The following is a 14,918-nucleotide window of genomic DNA, read 5'->3' on the forward strand; positions in this document are numbered from 1 at the left end:
CTTTCCCATCCTTACCCAAACAATTTTCATTACTTTTCCGTACCGTCCTTCTATCAATTGTAGAACCATCGTTTCAAAAAATATTAATATTAATGCCTGACCGCATTTCAAGGTCAAAGACTGAAAACACGAGTTTGGTTAATTGATAAAAAGTTACCAAAATAACCAAAAATGGGACTAAAATCAGGCAAATATGCAACATAAATAGAACCAAAATAAGACAAAAATGTAACTCAAGTCGGACAAAACTAAGACAATTTCGACTAAAATGAGATGAAAATTAACCAAAACTAGACAAAAAATTTCAAACTTCCAAAATTGAGTAAAACTGCAATTTATAACAAAAAATGCTAAATAAACAAGTCAGATGTGAGAGAGACCTGATACAAAAATTAGATTTGAAAATTAGAAAATAACACAAAAATTAGACCAAAACAAAACAAAAGTTAGATTAAATTGAAACATAATTGGGATAAAATGAGACAGATATTAGTTAAAAATTAACAAAAGTGAGATGAAAAGCCTATCGAGCCTACTTTTCCCTCCGCAAAAAAGCTGACGATGTAACTTTGCTTACGAAAGACATATGTACACTTATGTCACATGTACACCGTATTTGAACGAAAGGTGTTGCGGACTTTTTTTGGAGGAGTACAAACGGATAGTGGAGAGTGGCGTAGACATATGAACCACGAGTTGCAGGCACTACTTGAAGAGATTCCCATCGTACACATGGTGAAAGTTGTGAGACTACGGTGAGCCGACCACGTCACAAGAATGTCACACGGCAAGAACCACACTTGCACCAGAAATAGAGGGACAAAAATTAAACTAAAGGGACATAAATATGACAAAATAAAACTGAAACGAAGTAAAAATAAGATAAAAATGAGATAATTTTGACACTAACACTAACAAAAATAAGACAAATGAAAGAAAGAAATGCGACAAAAATCAGCAAAACTAAAATAAGACACATAGCAGACAACAATAGATCGAAAAGGAAACAAAACAGGGTCTCAAATGAAACAAAACCCAATACAAGTCTCGCGTAACTTTTCAAAAGGACCTAAGTAACATTGAGAGACTCTCTTGGGCGTCCCTCTCTTCTGATTATTACGGCGACATAAATGCATTCTAACAAAAAATTTCCTCACGCTTAACTAGATAGTGACGATAGCAACCGATTCATGCAAAGCTGGTGCTTTAAAGTGCATTTGCATTGCCGTGGGAGGTGAAAAAGAAGAAGCACAAAGAGAATCTCTCATTGTTACTTAGGTCCTTTTGAAAAGTTATGCGAGAAGTCATATAAAACTGAGATTAAATTTGCACAAAAATGAGATGAAAGCAAAACAAAGATTATTAAAATACTAGAAATATGGTAAAAAAGCAGACATTCATGACAGCAAGTGATAAATAAATATATTAAGTATGAGACAGAGCTGATACAAAAATATGATAACACAAGAATCAGACAAAATTTAGACCAGCAAGTATCAGCATTTGTGGCTCGAGCAGCACGTTCTTCCAGTAAGTAAGTTAGACAAAAATGATATAAATTGGAACAAAATGAGACAGATATTAGATAAAAATTATACAAAAGTGAGACGAACACTAGACAAAAATTAAATTAAAGTGATAAAAAATATGGCAAAAACAAAACGAGAACAATGCAAAAATGAGATCGAAAATGAAACAAAAGTGGGTCAAAACTGGAACATTCATGTTACGAAAATGAGACAGAAATGAGTCAAAAATGAGACCGACCGAAGTCAAAAAAGCTTTGGGCTTAAACGCCTTTATAAGACTTGACTCTTCTTCATCGACAGTACCGTCTAGCCGAGATTCGAGCATACGATGACTAGCTTATTGAGCCAGCACCGAAACACCTCGAAACTAACCGACCGGAGTCAATAATTAACAAAAATGAGAGTAAAATCAGATAGAATGAGACACAAATAAATCTAAAATAAGCCAAAACTGAGATAGAAAGGAGAAAAGATAAAAAGTTACAAAAACAAGCAAATATGAGAGTAAAATCAGACAAAAATGAAACATAAATAAGACAAAAAAGAAACTCAAGTCAGACAAAGTTGATAAAATTTGGACGAAAATGAGATGAAAATTAATCACAAATGGAATGAATTATGATCATAATTCATCATCATCATCATCATCGCCATCATCATCATCATCATCATCATCATCATCATCATCATCATCATCATCATCATCATCATCATCATCATCATCATCATCATCATCATCATCATCATCATCATCATCATCATCATCATCATCATCATCATCATCATCATCATCATCATCATCATCATCATCATCATCATCATCATCATCATCATCATCATCATCATCATCATCATCATCATCATCATCATCATCATCATCATCATCATCATCATCATCATCATCATCATCATCATCATCATCATCATCATCATCATCATCATCATCATCATCATCATCATCATCATCATCATCATCATCATCATCATCATCATCATCATCATCATCATCATCATCATCATCATCATCATCATCATCATCATCGTCCTCATCAATGAAAAAAATCAAAGAAAGGAATTTTATAACGGTACGGTAAATCTATTATTCTTACGGTAAATTATTCAATAAGGCCATTGCAAATCATATTTAAAGTTTTTGTCACCCCCCTCTTTGGAAATTGGCTTGAAAAATCGGGGGGCAAAAAAATAATTTGTAGGATATGAGTCAAATTTCTTTTTATATAATCAATTGTCTGTGGGCTCCACAGTCTGAAAAACTCGAAAAATGAGTCTCCGAGTTGAATTAACGCTTCTAGCCCGAAACAGAAATGGAAATTCGAACAATGGAATTTCCGAAAATCGTCCAAAAAAAATTTCCTTCGTTTTTGTCTTTTTTCGTATATTTTTGCATAGAAAATAATAACGTATATATTATAAATAAGAATAGATTCAGTTTTCACATTTAAATCTTAAATAAAAATTCTTAAAATCCATGTTTTTTTTGCTCGATTAAAAAATGCACTTTGTTTTTTTTTCGCCCCCTCCCCTTCGGTGGCCGAACACCGAAAGGACAAAAACTTTATAAAATATTTGTAATGGCCTAATAGAAAACATTTATGACACCTAAAAGTAAAAAAAACATGGCCTTCAAAAAAAATGTCCCCAAAAAATAAAATTCATCAGTGAAAAAAATCGTAAGCAAGAAGCCTAACTTTAGGGGAGATTAATCAATACTAGAAATGACTAGAAATTTATGACATCTGCAAGTCAAAAAACAAGATACTCAAAACAAATTTTAGTGCCAAAAATATGATTCAATTATCCGAGTGGTTCGATTATCCGGACAAAAATGAAACATAAAAAGGACCAAATTTAGAAAACAATTGGAAAAAAAATCAGACAAAAAGCAACTCAAAACAGACAACACGGAGACTAAATTTAGACAAAAATGAGATGAAAACTAACCAAAAATGGACAAAAATTATTAAAATGATTAAAACGTCAAATATCAGACAGACCTGCCACAAAAATTATATAAAAATAACACAAAGGTGAGACCTAAATTAGACCGTAACAAAACAAAACTGAGAGGAAAATGAGACGAAATTGGGACAAAATGAGACAAAATAAAAATATGACAAAGATAAAACTGAAACGAGGTAAAAATGAGTTAAAAAGGAGTCAAAATGAAAAAAAAATGAGATACAGTATTGTTCCGATCATATCAGCTCCTCCTTGAAATTTGGGCTGATATAATTGGAAAGATTATGTTCTATCGTTTTGCATTATTAGGGTGGTCATGTTTCTACACATTAGGGTGATTTAAAAAAAAGTTTTAACTGCGTACCAAAAGTACGATGTTTATATAAAAGTTGTAGGACATACTAAAACAAATAACTTTGTCCTATATTGTAACCATCTATCACTTATGGTTATCGAAATATAATAATTTGTTTGTAAAAAGAACTTAAAAATCTATTTGTGCCAATACACTCAAATATCTTTAAGCATACAATTAGATACAGACAATTGATACTTGCTTTTACAGGTTTTTTGTTATACTTTTATGTGAGTTCTTTTATATGTAAGCAATTTGATCTGCAAACATTTGCTATCTTGAGAAATATTTGAGCCCAAAGAAGTACTATTTTCCACCGAACAAGCTCAATATCTCGACAAATTTAGAAAATAGTGTGTGATGATGTTCCACTAAAACGTGGATTTTAGTAAGACCAACTAGAACACTATGAATACGTAAAATATTGACCAGAATAATTTAGAGAAAACAACTGTTTTTCTGGATTTGTCCACAAATAACGCTACATAGCTAATTTCTATTAAGAGATACAGCTATAATGTCTTGAACAATGTTGTTTGTATTGATATTTACTACATCTTTGCTGAGCTCATCAAATCTATATCTCGAATATGTGAGAAAATAAATTTCGCGTTTCATTTTTAAGCAGATTAATCACATTACGGTTCCTGTCAAACGAAACAATAAAAAAAAAGCAATTGCTAAAAACAATTTATGCGAAAAATCTCACGTTTCGGTGTAATCTCACGCGATCTCGTATTTTGCTGTTTGGATTACTTTGCAGCCTGGTCCATATGGGGTTAAAACGCCTGAAACACGCATTTGGCTGTTCATATGACTCAAAGGAATCATTAAATAGCATAAAAAGAACAAACCAAAAATTAATTTTTGGGGCTGATTTAATCGGAAAAAAGTCGATATAATCGGAAGTATATATAATCGAGGGTAGATTTAACCGGGAGCTGATACAGTAATGTTTCGATTTTGTCAGCTCTCGATTTTGTCTATCCCCGATTTTGTCTACCCCCGATTTTATCAGTTTTTTATCCCGATTTCGTCAGCCTATACCGTGGACCCCCGTTCGTTTGACTGTTTTTAATCTGAACACTTTTTAATTTGAACCCCGCTGGTTTGCACGACGTGCAAATTAAAAATGGTTCAAATGTCATTCTCAATATGACATCATTTGCTTATGCAACAATGCACATGAACAGGATTTGTTGGTACTGACCTAGCGTGTTTAATCTGTTTCACATTCCGTTTTCCCAACGACTATGATAGAAATCCGGTTGAAGAATGAAATATTCGCTGCTTCAACTGCGAACTAAATCAAACCACCAAAACAATAATAAACAGCAGGGCCGTCAGTTTATACAAGTTTCAGCATATTTAGGGTTGCCAGTTGTTCAAATTAAAAACTAACCCCGTTAGTTTGCATGAGGAATCGTTCAAACGAACGGGGGTACAGTGTATATTTTGTTTAACTTTTGTGCTTTTGAACATGATTTACAAAACTTTTCAGTCTGAATGAAGCTATTCTGATGTCCTGGGAAGAGTTTTTGAATGAAATGATGCCTTCCTAAGGATCATTTTAGTTGTAGAGCACCTTATCAAGCGCTTGTTCCATTGGTTTTACCTATTAAATAGTTGAATAAGCTACTCTTAAACAAAAATGTTTGTTGGGTTTTTGCGTATTTCTGGGTTCAAATTAGGGTATTTTTATATTAAAAATCCTACAATTCCTAAACAAGCAAAGATAGAGGCATACTATATTGCGCAATGTTGTGTATTTTAACTATTTGTTTAACTTTGTGGAGCATCAAAAAGTCATACAACAACCACTTTAATATACTTTAAAACTTTGCAGAACACATCAATGTTTTATATTGAAACTGAAGAAAAATAAATTTTTTATTGCACTTTTAGCGGGATTAATCAAAATTTGAGCTCCGCTGGACGATAGAACTTTTAATTTTAAGAAACTCTTACAAAGGTTCCATAAACCTAAAACCAAGTTTCCCCGCTCAAAACTCTAATGCGCACCAAAAAAGGTTCTGGACCAGTGTGCTGTGCCCGGTTAATTAGACTGCGTTGAGCTCTTGGTTGATCAACTGAGGGTTAAAATTTAATTTTTAGTAGAAGTCTTCGACCGGAATGACAATTTTTTTATCAAACTTGTGTGAGCCTTCTTGTATTGGTAATCTAAACGGGAATGAGTGTAAATTTAATCACGGTTCACTACGGAAAGTCAGCACTACTTATTTCGACCAATCGCCAATTCAACTAATTAGACAATGCCTAACATTTTTCCATTATTTTAAAGTTTGTTAAAGATACGTGTAGTCTACTGTATTGTATGGATTCTTCGAAAAATTTCCAATCGATTGATATCAATATCTTTGAAATCAATTGAGGGATGACTGAGTTATAAGCGAGCAAACCATAACCACTTTTCGTTACATGTTCGCTTTTCGTTTTTCTAAAGTGCACCTCAGCATAGGAGATAAAAGACGTAGTCTTACGTCAAAAAAGGCGGAGGGTAGACAATAAACTCGGGTAGCTCTACAACGAATCCAGTATTCAAAAATTGGTTAAAGCTGGACGAAAGCTGGCGGGTGTTTTGCGAAAATATCGCGCTAACCCAGCTATCAAAGAATATGTCAGGCAACATTCGTGCAGAGAGGTGTCGGCTTTAAGCGATCGACTGCGGGAGCTTTGTTGGATTCCATACGTCGGAAGATCTATTTCAATCTCTTGCAGATGTGAGACTTCGGAGTTGACGTAACCGGTGCTTCGCACCCTTTCTTGCCGAGTTCTTGATGGCTGGGTTAGACATTGAAGCTTAAGGAAGAGATCATACCGAGGTTTTAGTGGGTCAGTAGGGTCGGTAATTGCCCATTGGCCCCTGAGGATGGATGATTGGTTGCAGAAAAAGACTACAAAGTAGGTTAAATTAGTTTCTGTCGTACACAGAAACATTGTCTTTTGTTATCTTTAATCTATAGCAACTGTTGACAACGGGAAAAAAGGCTATTCAAAAATGTTATCTTTTTCCCCAACAGTTCCCACAGTCGATTGAATCTCACACAATCAGCAACCATCTCTGGTTCGTCGGAATAAATTCCGCTTGCCGTCGAATGTTTGTCAACCCATTGCTTGTTTCCCATCATCATCGCATCAGGCTGGGCGTCTTTTGGAGCTGTTTTCCACGACGCCGCTCATGGTTTGCCAGTGCAGCAGTATTTGGTACATTTCACACCGAGTGAATGAAATAGAAAAAAAAACAAATCGAAAAGAAAAACGTTCCATCCCGTTTCCGTTCACCTTCCACCTCGTTAGAAACCGTCAGCGGGTGAAATGAGAGCGTCGAAAGGATAACGAATAAAAATGCAGGCACATTTTCATTCAGCAATGGTTTTGGTCCCCAACCATAGCCGGTACGGCGTAGGGTAAAACGTTTCGAAATCGAGTCTGTTCAACCCATTTCACAGTTTCGACTTTATTTTTCTCGGCGAACTTTTCTTTTTCCTAGAGGAGAAAGCGTTTATGTCGAAAAGTACGAAATAATGACGAGATAAAAGTATTCCACTTTGCTGAACTGTTTCTATTATACTTTGTGTTGGTTGAGTTGAGTCTCGAGTGTTGCCACCGAAGCAATCATCGAATCCATTTATTTGGAAACCTTACGGTGGCTGATGGAGCTTTGAATACCACCCAACTTACCGATGTCACTAGTTTGTGGGAGGCGAGTAAAGCAGACCGCAACTAGGAATGCTATATTTTATTGATGGATTTTGAGATTATTTTGAATGCCTATAGCAATGGTCCTGCTGCATTTAGTGCTGTGTAACGGTAATGTTGCTCAATGGCGCTGGTTTTTCTAATCAAAACCGGTATTATTCCACTTCCAAACCGTTTTTGCTAGTTGTGACCCGTAATCAAAACGATGTATATCAGTAGCCTTGAGCATAATGTAGGCATGTTTGCTCGTTGCTTACCATGTTCAGGTGCTTTTGGGTGATGTTCCTGAAAGGAGAAAGAAGAAAAAACGAAATAAATGAGCTATTTGTGTGCGTTTGGCTTGAATGTTCCAGCATCGTAGCTGGGGGCTTTCAAATGTTTTCATATCATTGTATGCCGTCACAGCACAGGGATAACATTGTACATTGGTTTCAATAGAGAAGAGAATGGAAAATATTTACCATAATCTTGGGGCAAGCAAAATTGATCATTCTGGCAAACAACAGACAGGTCACGTTTAAAATAACAAACCGACAGAGAATGAAAGAGAAACATACAAACAGGAAGTCAGCCGGAGCTTTTTCTTCCACTGTGTAGCGATTTGTAAACGCAAATGGAGGACCGACGAAAGACTTGAGTGTGTCCTCGCCGAAGGCGCAATAAACTACTGGTGTTTCACTTTACAGACAGGAACAGTCAGCGCGGTGTTTCTATTGTTCACGGGCGTGGTCCTGAATTTGCTTCTGTTGTTGTGAGGATTGCCATCCGTGCAAGTGAAATCAACATCAGGTACAAATTACTGTCAGTAAATTCGGGTAACAAAAGAAACAATGGTTGCTTGTACAACAAGGAACAAATTAATGGTTTTTTTTTCTCATTTCAGAGACACCACAAAGTTTTTGGTTGAATGATTACGGAAGAAACATCTTCAAATAAAGGTAGATACTAAAGCAAAAAGTCAAAAAATTAAAAATTAAACAACACAAGCGCAGGGTGGCTGGGCCGTACGATAAACGACAACCGTCCGAACGAACGGCCATACTTCCGATCCTGAATGATTTATAATCACCACCCTCCTCTAGCGAGGGGTTTCACAGGAGCACCGTCACGAGACATGATGGGGATTAAAATATTGATCCGAATCTCGGCCGGAGTTTGTGCGACCAAACGATCACCGGTCGGTGGCAAGCAGACAAGGCAGCTGTTCTGTTCGTTTCTAATGCGGATTAATTGCACGAGAAAAGGATGCTGTTTTGCGGTAGCACATGACATCGGCAATTAAAAGTAATCGCGCATATCGTTTTGACTTTTTGGAGCCGATTAGGTTTGATGATGCTAGCTAAGAACATTTGCTCTGACGCAAGTGGCTATAAATTCGGTAAACTAGACAGTTCTATTCAATTTAGTCAACCATCCGGAAGATGCGAGCATTTCGAAACGCCAGCTTTGTGTCTTATCGGAACAAGTTCAGGCCTTTTCGATGGGAGAAAGCCATAGTTTGGAGTTAACCACGAACAAAAATTGTCAGTTGGTGTATGTACGTGATAAGGAATATGAATATTGGGCGATGAGTGATTGACTTGACAACCAAAAACTATATAGTTGAGACTTACTAGGGTACCGGTGGATAGTTTCGGCCCATTGATCGGTAGCCTGAACAATATTCAGGAAATACTGTTCGGATAGAACGGCAAACTTTTTTTGTAGCAGTATTCAGCGTGCAGCTTTTGGTGGGGCAACATTAATTTCCCAACCGTACGAACGGTTTTCAGCAGCAGCCTTTCATCCGCACCTTGCGCCGATGCCCAAAGATTCTACCGCCGGGACTTCTTCTCCACCCGTGCTAGATCGGCTGTCCATTTAATCGTGAGCTTTTCCGCGACGCACACAGCTCCCAGTCGATCCACCAGACTTTTCTCCACTAAAGTCACTGATGCTCCTTCGTCCAGGAACGCTAGAACTGTAACCGTCCGTTCGCCGCAGTGAAGGTTCACAGGAATCATCCGAAACAATGTAAGACTATCGACCCGGATATGAGCGCTGACTACCCCCTGCACCGGATGTAGGAGAGGGTTGTGGGCTTCTGTACACTCGTCGTCGTTGCACCGCAGCTTAAACTTGTATTGGGCTGTTCCGTACTCATTGAGGCACACTTGGCACAGCTTGAAACGATCGACTATTTTCATCCGGTCGACATACGGTAGCTTCTTGAAGTCTTCGCAGTATCACAGGCGGTGATCCGTACGCTCGCATGCCTTGCACGGCTTTTGCTTTCTTCGCTCTTCGTTATCGACCCCACACGAACCTTCGCCATGGCTGTAAACTGCAGCTTCCTCCTTCGCTTTCCCTTTTCCAGGTCGAACTTCCGAAACGGGTTTGCTCAGCGGCTTGTAGTCCAGGCACACGTTTGCCTCACAGGCATCGGAAACAAGCTGCGAAATTAAGTTGGTGAAAGTCCGTAGTGTCACCCGCTTTTTGCCGCGTTTGTAGCGCACCCTCTCACATTTCTCGTTGTCTGGGAGTTTGTTCACTAGATCCTGAATTAGTAGTGGATTTACAAGATGCTGTTTCAGTTCGGCTGCTTCCATGTGCTCGCAAAGCTGCTCCACTGCAGTCCCGAACGGGACGGAGTTCGGCAGTTTTCCCGCATTCGGTGGCTCCAGCTTCCGCATTTTCTGTAAATGGCATTGGCGAAGTTATTCCGGAGGACCGTACAAAGTGCGTAACTTCTCGATAACCTTCGGTACGGATTTCGGCAGGAGTAACTGTCCACGAGCCATTTCTAAGGCCGGGCCCTTCAAGCACTCTTGAAGTCGAACCAGGTTTCCAATATCGCTGAACACACACGCGTTGTTGGAGGCTTGAAAAGTACTGTAAAACAGCGATCGCTGCTACCCTAGCCCGTATTGGCTCGTTTGGTCCGTTTTGACCTTCGGATTTATTTTGTTCCGCTTCATCGTCTCGGCATCTTCGCCGTCCTCGGAGTCTTCTTCGTCCTGCTCCGTGTACGGTTGCTTTACCGGAACCTTTGGTTTTTGCAACGGCTTTCCGGAACTTCCTGGTGTCGGATTGACCGAAGACAACCCTTCGACCTTTTTTCAGCGACTTTCAGCTTCCTAACTTCTTCATCCAGACTCGCCATCTGGCTCATGAACTGCTCCTGCCGCGTTTTCATTCGCTGAACTTGCTTTCTTCTTTCGAGGAAAGCTTGTTCCTAACGAGCGTATTCCACTTGTTCCTCCTCTTCACGGAGTTGCTGCTCTAGCTTCAGACGCTTCAGTTCAAGAGCTCGCTTGATCTCCCTTTCTTTCATCGTTAGCTTCGCCTCCGCCTCCATTTCTTGCTCCAGCCGTTTTGGAGTTTCCTCCAACTCCTCTAGCTTTTGCTCCGCGGAATGGGCTACGGGCTCCTCGGGATTCTTCTTTCCGCCGCTCTTGCCCTTCTTGGCGTCTTTCTCTTTCTTGTACCTCTGCGCGATTATTTTGCAGGCCTCCGATGCGTAGAACCACTTCTTCTCCAGCCGCGTGTCGTCGGCGATGAAACCAAGATTGGCAGCCGTCACACCCGATCATCTTTTCATTCGATGTCGAGACATCGCCACATTATAAGTTCTTGCCTCGGAAAGGCGCAGCAACCCAGAAGAGGGAGCTGCCAAAGCTCCGACTCCTGGTCTGGGAGTCGTGGAGTGGGCACGAAAGGCCTCTTTTGCTTCCGAGTCCCAGGGCGTTGTGGTTACGGAGGCGATCTCGGATGTGCGCATTGACCTATCACAAAACGTACCTTTTCTGGTTAGTTTATTCGACGTTAGTTGATTGCCGTTGGCTACACGTTGATTGGTCGTATTTGGCGTGGCTAAATTTTACGATGGTCTGGTTACTTCTAGTGTGCCGCAAAGCGGATCACTCGACGCTTCGCTGATGTTCGGTAAGGTTATGTTTAAAGCTGCTGTTGACTGGATAACGCTTACCGTGATCTCTTTTTCACGAGATTGGTGTTTACGGTGTTGAAAAATGGGTGTACCTGTGGTCCAGGAGCTCCCAAACTGCTATCGATATGGACCGGATAGTCCACGACGCTGACGCTGGTCAATCCCCGGGTTGCTAGTGCGTGCGTGACGAGGATGAGGATAGCGGCTTTGGTAACGTCTGCCGCGATCCCGTTTTAACGGACTGGTTGTCCGCTGTGGTGATTGGGCCCTCCAGGGGAAATAGTCAAGTCCCGAAGGTTCAGTGATGAAGTTTCGGCTCGTCGAAGAAACTTGAGGAACCCGAGCTCGTTTCAACGTGGCCAAGTCACTCACTAAATAATGTCTCACCGAAGCGAAAAAGGTGCGTTCGATTCGATGTCTCGATCAGCACTCCCGAGCTGGCGAACCGAGGCTCAGCTATCGGCTTTTCGGTAAAACTCTCCACACAGCCGACTTACTGGCTCAATCAGGCAGTTTAGTGGAATGGCTCATTGTCGCGCCGTCTGCATATCGAAATGCCGAACGTGCCGTATTCACCACCCCATACAATCCGATTTTAAGCTATCTGTACATGATTAGGGCCCTACATTGCCGTCCTATGTTATGCGTTTATGCTCATGCTCTGTACCATGTAACGGCGGTAATAGACACGGAAAAAATATTGCACGTTGGTCGTCTATCTAAAATCTTCAAATGCTGCTAAGTAGATTAGATACAATATTGTCAATTATTAGGGCCCTACATTGCCACACAAAATAAAGTTACCGACGACGCAAGGTGTTTGCGTGAGGTCCAGATCTGGGTTGGTAGACTCGATCATGATGTTTTGAGGGATTCCGAGTTCTCTTTCTAATTATTTTTGAGAATGTTCGGATAGAACGGTAAACTTCTTTTAGCAGTATTTTGTTGTACAGCTGAAACTGAAATTTGGAGGTTTATTTATGTTACAAATTATATGTTTTCCCAACTTTTCATTACTCACAACAAATAGTTTTCGCCTATGTTTTCCCCTCCGTGCACTCTCGATTTCCTCTACCAATCTTTGATCATCCGAAAATTCTTATTTTCGCGCACTATTTTTGCCTGCAATCTGAATCCTATTTTACATTTCACTAATTCATTACTGGTTATTATACTAATTTGATCAATCTACTTCAAGTTCCTTCGAAATCCGTACCGTGCTTGGATCAGAGAAGAAAATCTTTCCAGGCCCGGAAGCGGCACTATAGCACCTGAGAGACATGAGATGGTCACCAATCGCTATCTTGTGAAGTGCTGCTGTTTCTTGATATGCGTGATAATGCCATGTTACATATTGTACTGATACTAAAATGTTTCTCTCGTAGTTCTAACAGTTTTAGATTTTAGAATGACACCTTACCGCATATGACGTAGTCCTACGTCTGAGAAGCAGCATTCGACAGAAAAGCAACTGACGATCATGTCACCGGATCATCCGGATTCACCCGAATCAACACCGAATATAACACAACGTTGGTGTAATATAACACAGAAGTAACATTGTGATGTTACAAAGTAGTCAAAATTAAACTAAATATTCAACATAATTGGTGTCGTGATTCGGATACTAATGTGGTCACTTTACTAACGGGACGTCAGTTTAGTCGATTGGGGTGCTGTACCAGAGCTCGGCGTGATATATTTGGCTTCCGAGCTGGGTTTGAAAGCACGCTGATGTTGCTATGAAATGGTTTCTTCTTTTTGTCGTTAGTGTTAGCCACGTATGGTGCGTGGGGCGTTGCAAGTTAGTTTGTTTCTGGCTTCTAGTTCGCGATCATGTATATTTATAACTTAAAGTAATATAAAAACGAATAATTAAATTGTCTTGTTCGTATGTCATCCAGGCCTTCTTTTCGCGATCATCCATATTTATAACTTCAAGTAATAAAAATCAAGAATAACTACATCGTCTTGTTCGTCTCCTCTCTTAGGCTTTTCGCGATCATCCACATTTATAACTTGAAGTAATAAAAACAAGAGTAACTAAATTGACTTGTTCGTACATACGTATTCTTTTCGCGATCATCCATATTTATAACTTGAAGTAATAAAAAAAGAACTTGAAGCTTGCTTTATTTCAAACTGGAACAAACTTTTGCTTTTGCGCTCTTGGTGGACGGATTTAGAAGTTATTGACGCCCACGTTTCGGAAATTTTGTTAGCTTCACCTATGTATTTTTGACATTTCGCAAAATGACTGTATTTTGTAAACAAGCCACAACGAGAAGCCGAAAGAAGGGAAAAAATTGTGCACAGTTATTTGGAAAATTCATTGTGGTCTGCATCTAGGCTAGCTAAACAGCTGAAATTGCCCAGAAATACCGCATGGCACGTTATCAAATGGTATAAGGAAACATTGAAGACGATCCGAAGGCCTCAAGCTAATCATCGGAGTAGAACTGTCGCCCGGAAACTGTGATTTTGAAGACCATCAAGAGGAATCCCAATCTGTCGGACCGTGATCTGGCCAGAGAATTCGGTGCTGCCCATAGTACCGTGAGAAGAATTCGGCTTCGGGAAGGAATCAAGTAGTATCGAGCTAGCAAACAGCCAAACCGAACCATAAAACAGAATAGTGTGGCCAAAATCCGTGCTCGAAAGCTATACGACCGGGTGCTAACCAAGTTCGACGGGTGTCTTCTGATGGACGGTGAAACCTATTTCAAGCCTGACTTCGGGCAAATGCCAGGTCAAATATTTTACTTGGCAACGGCTCTGGGGGATCTTCCAAGCAAATTTAAATTTGTTTTTGTCGGCAGATAAACGAAAGTTTTTATTACAAATAAGACAATGACGTCGGAACTGTACCAAAAGGAGTGTCTCCAAAAGCGAATTTTGCCGTTCATTCGATCCCACCACAGTCCCGTGATGTTTCGGCAAGCTGTCATTACAGCAAAGTCGTTCAAGAATGGTATGCAGAGAAAGGGGTCCAGTTTGTTCCGAAAGACCTTAACCCACCCAATTGCCCCCAGTTCCGCCCTATTGAGAAATACTGGGCAATCATGAAGAGGAGACTCAAAGCTAAGGGAAAAGTTGTCAAAGACACCAATCAGATGAAGACCTGGTGAAAGAAGTGCAGCCAAAACGATGGACGAAGAAAGTGTGCGCCGCCTAATTAGCTATATTACAGGAAAAGTTCGAGAATTCCTTCGAAACCGTGACGAATATCAAGTTTTATCCGTATTTTTTCTTGAAAGAATAAAGAAAATGCTACCGTAAGAAAAGAACTTAAATTAAATAATAAATAACTGAAATACACGCAATTGTATTTGTTCCAATACTATCTGATGTAAGCTTTTATTGTTCATACCGTCCGCTCCATCTGGTTTTTATTGAAGCAGAGTGC

This window comes from Sabethes cyaneus, chromosome 2 (assembly GCF_943734655.1).
Source record: "Sabethes cyaneus chromosome 2, idSabCyanKW18_F2, whole genome shotgun sequence".
In the NCBI taxonomy this organism is placed as follows: Eukaryota; Metazoa; Arthropoda; class Insecta; order Diptera; family Culicidae; genus Sabethes; species Sabethes cyaneus.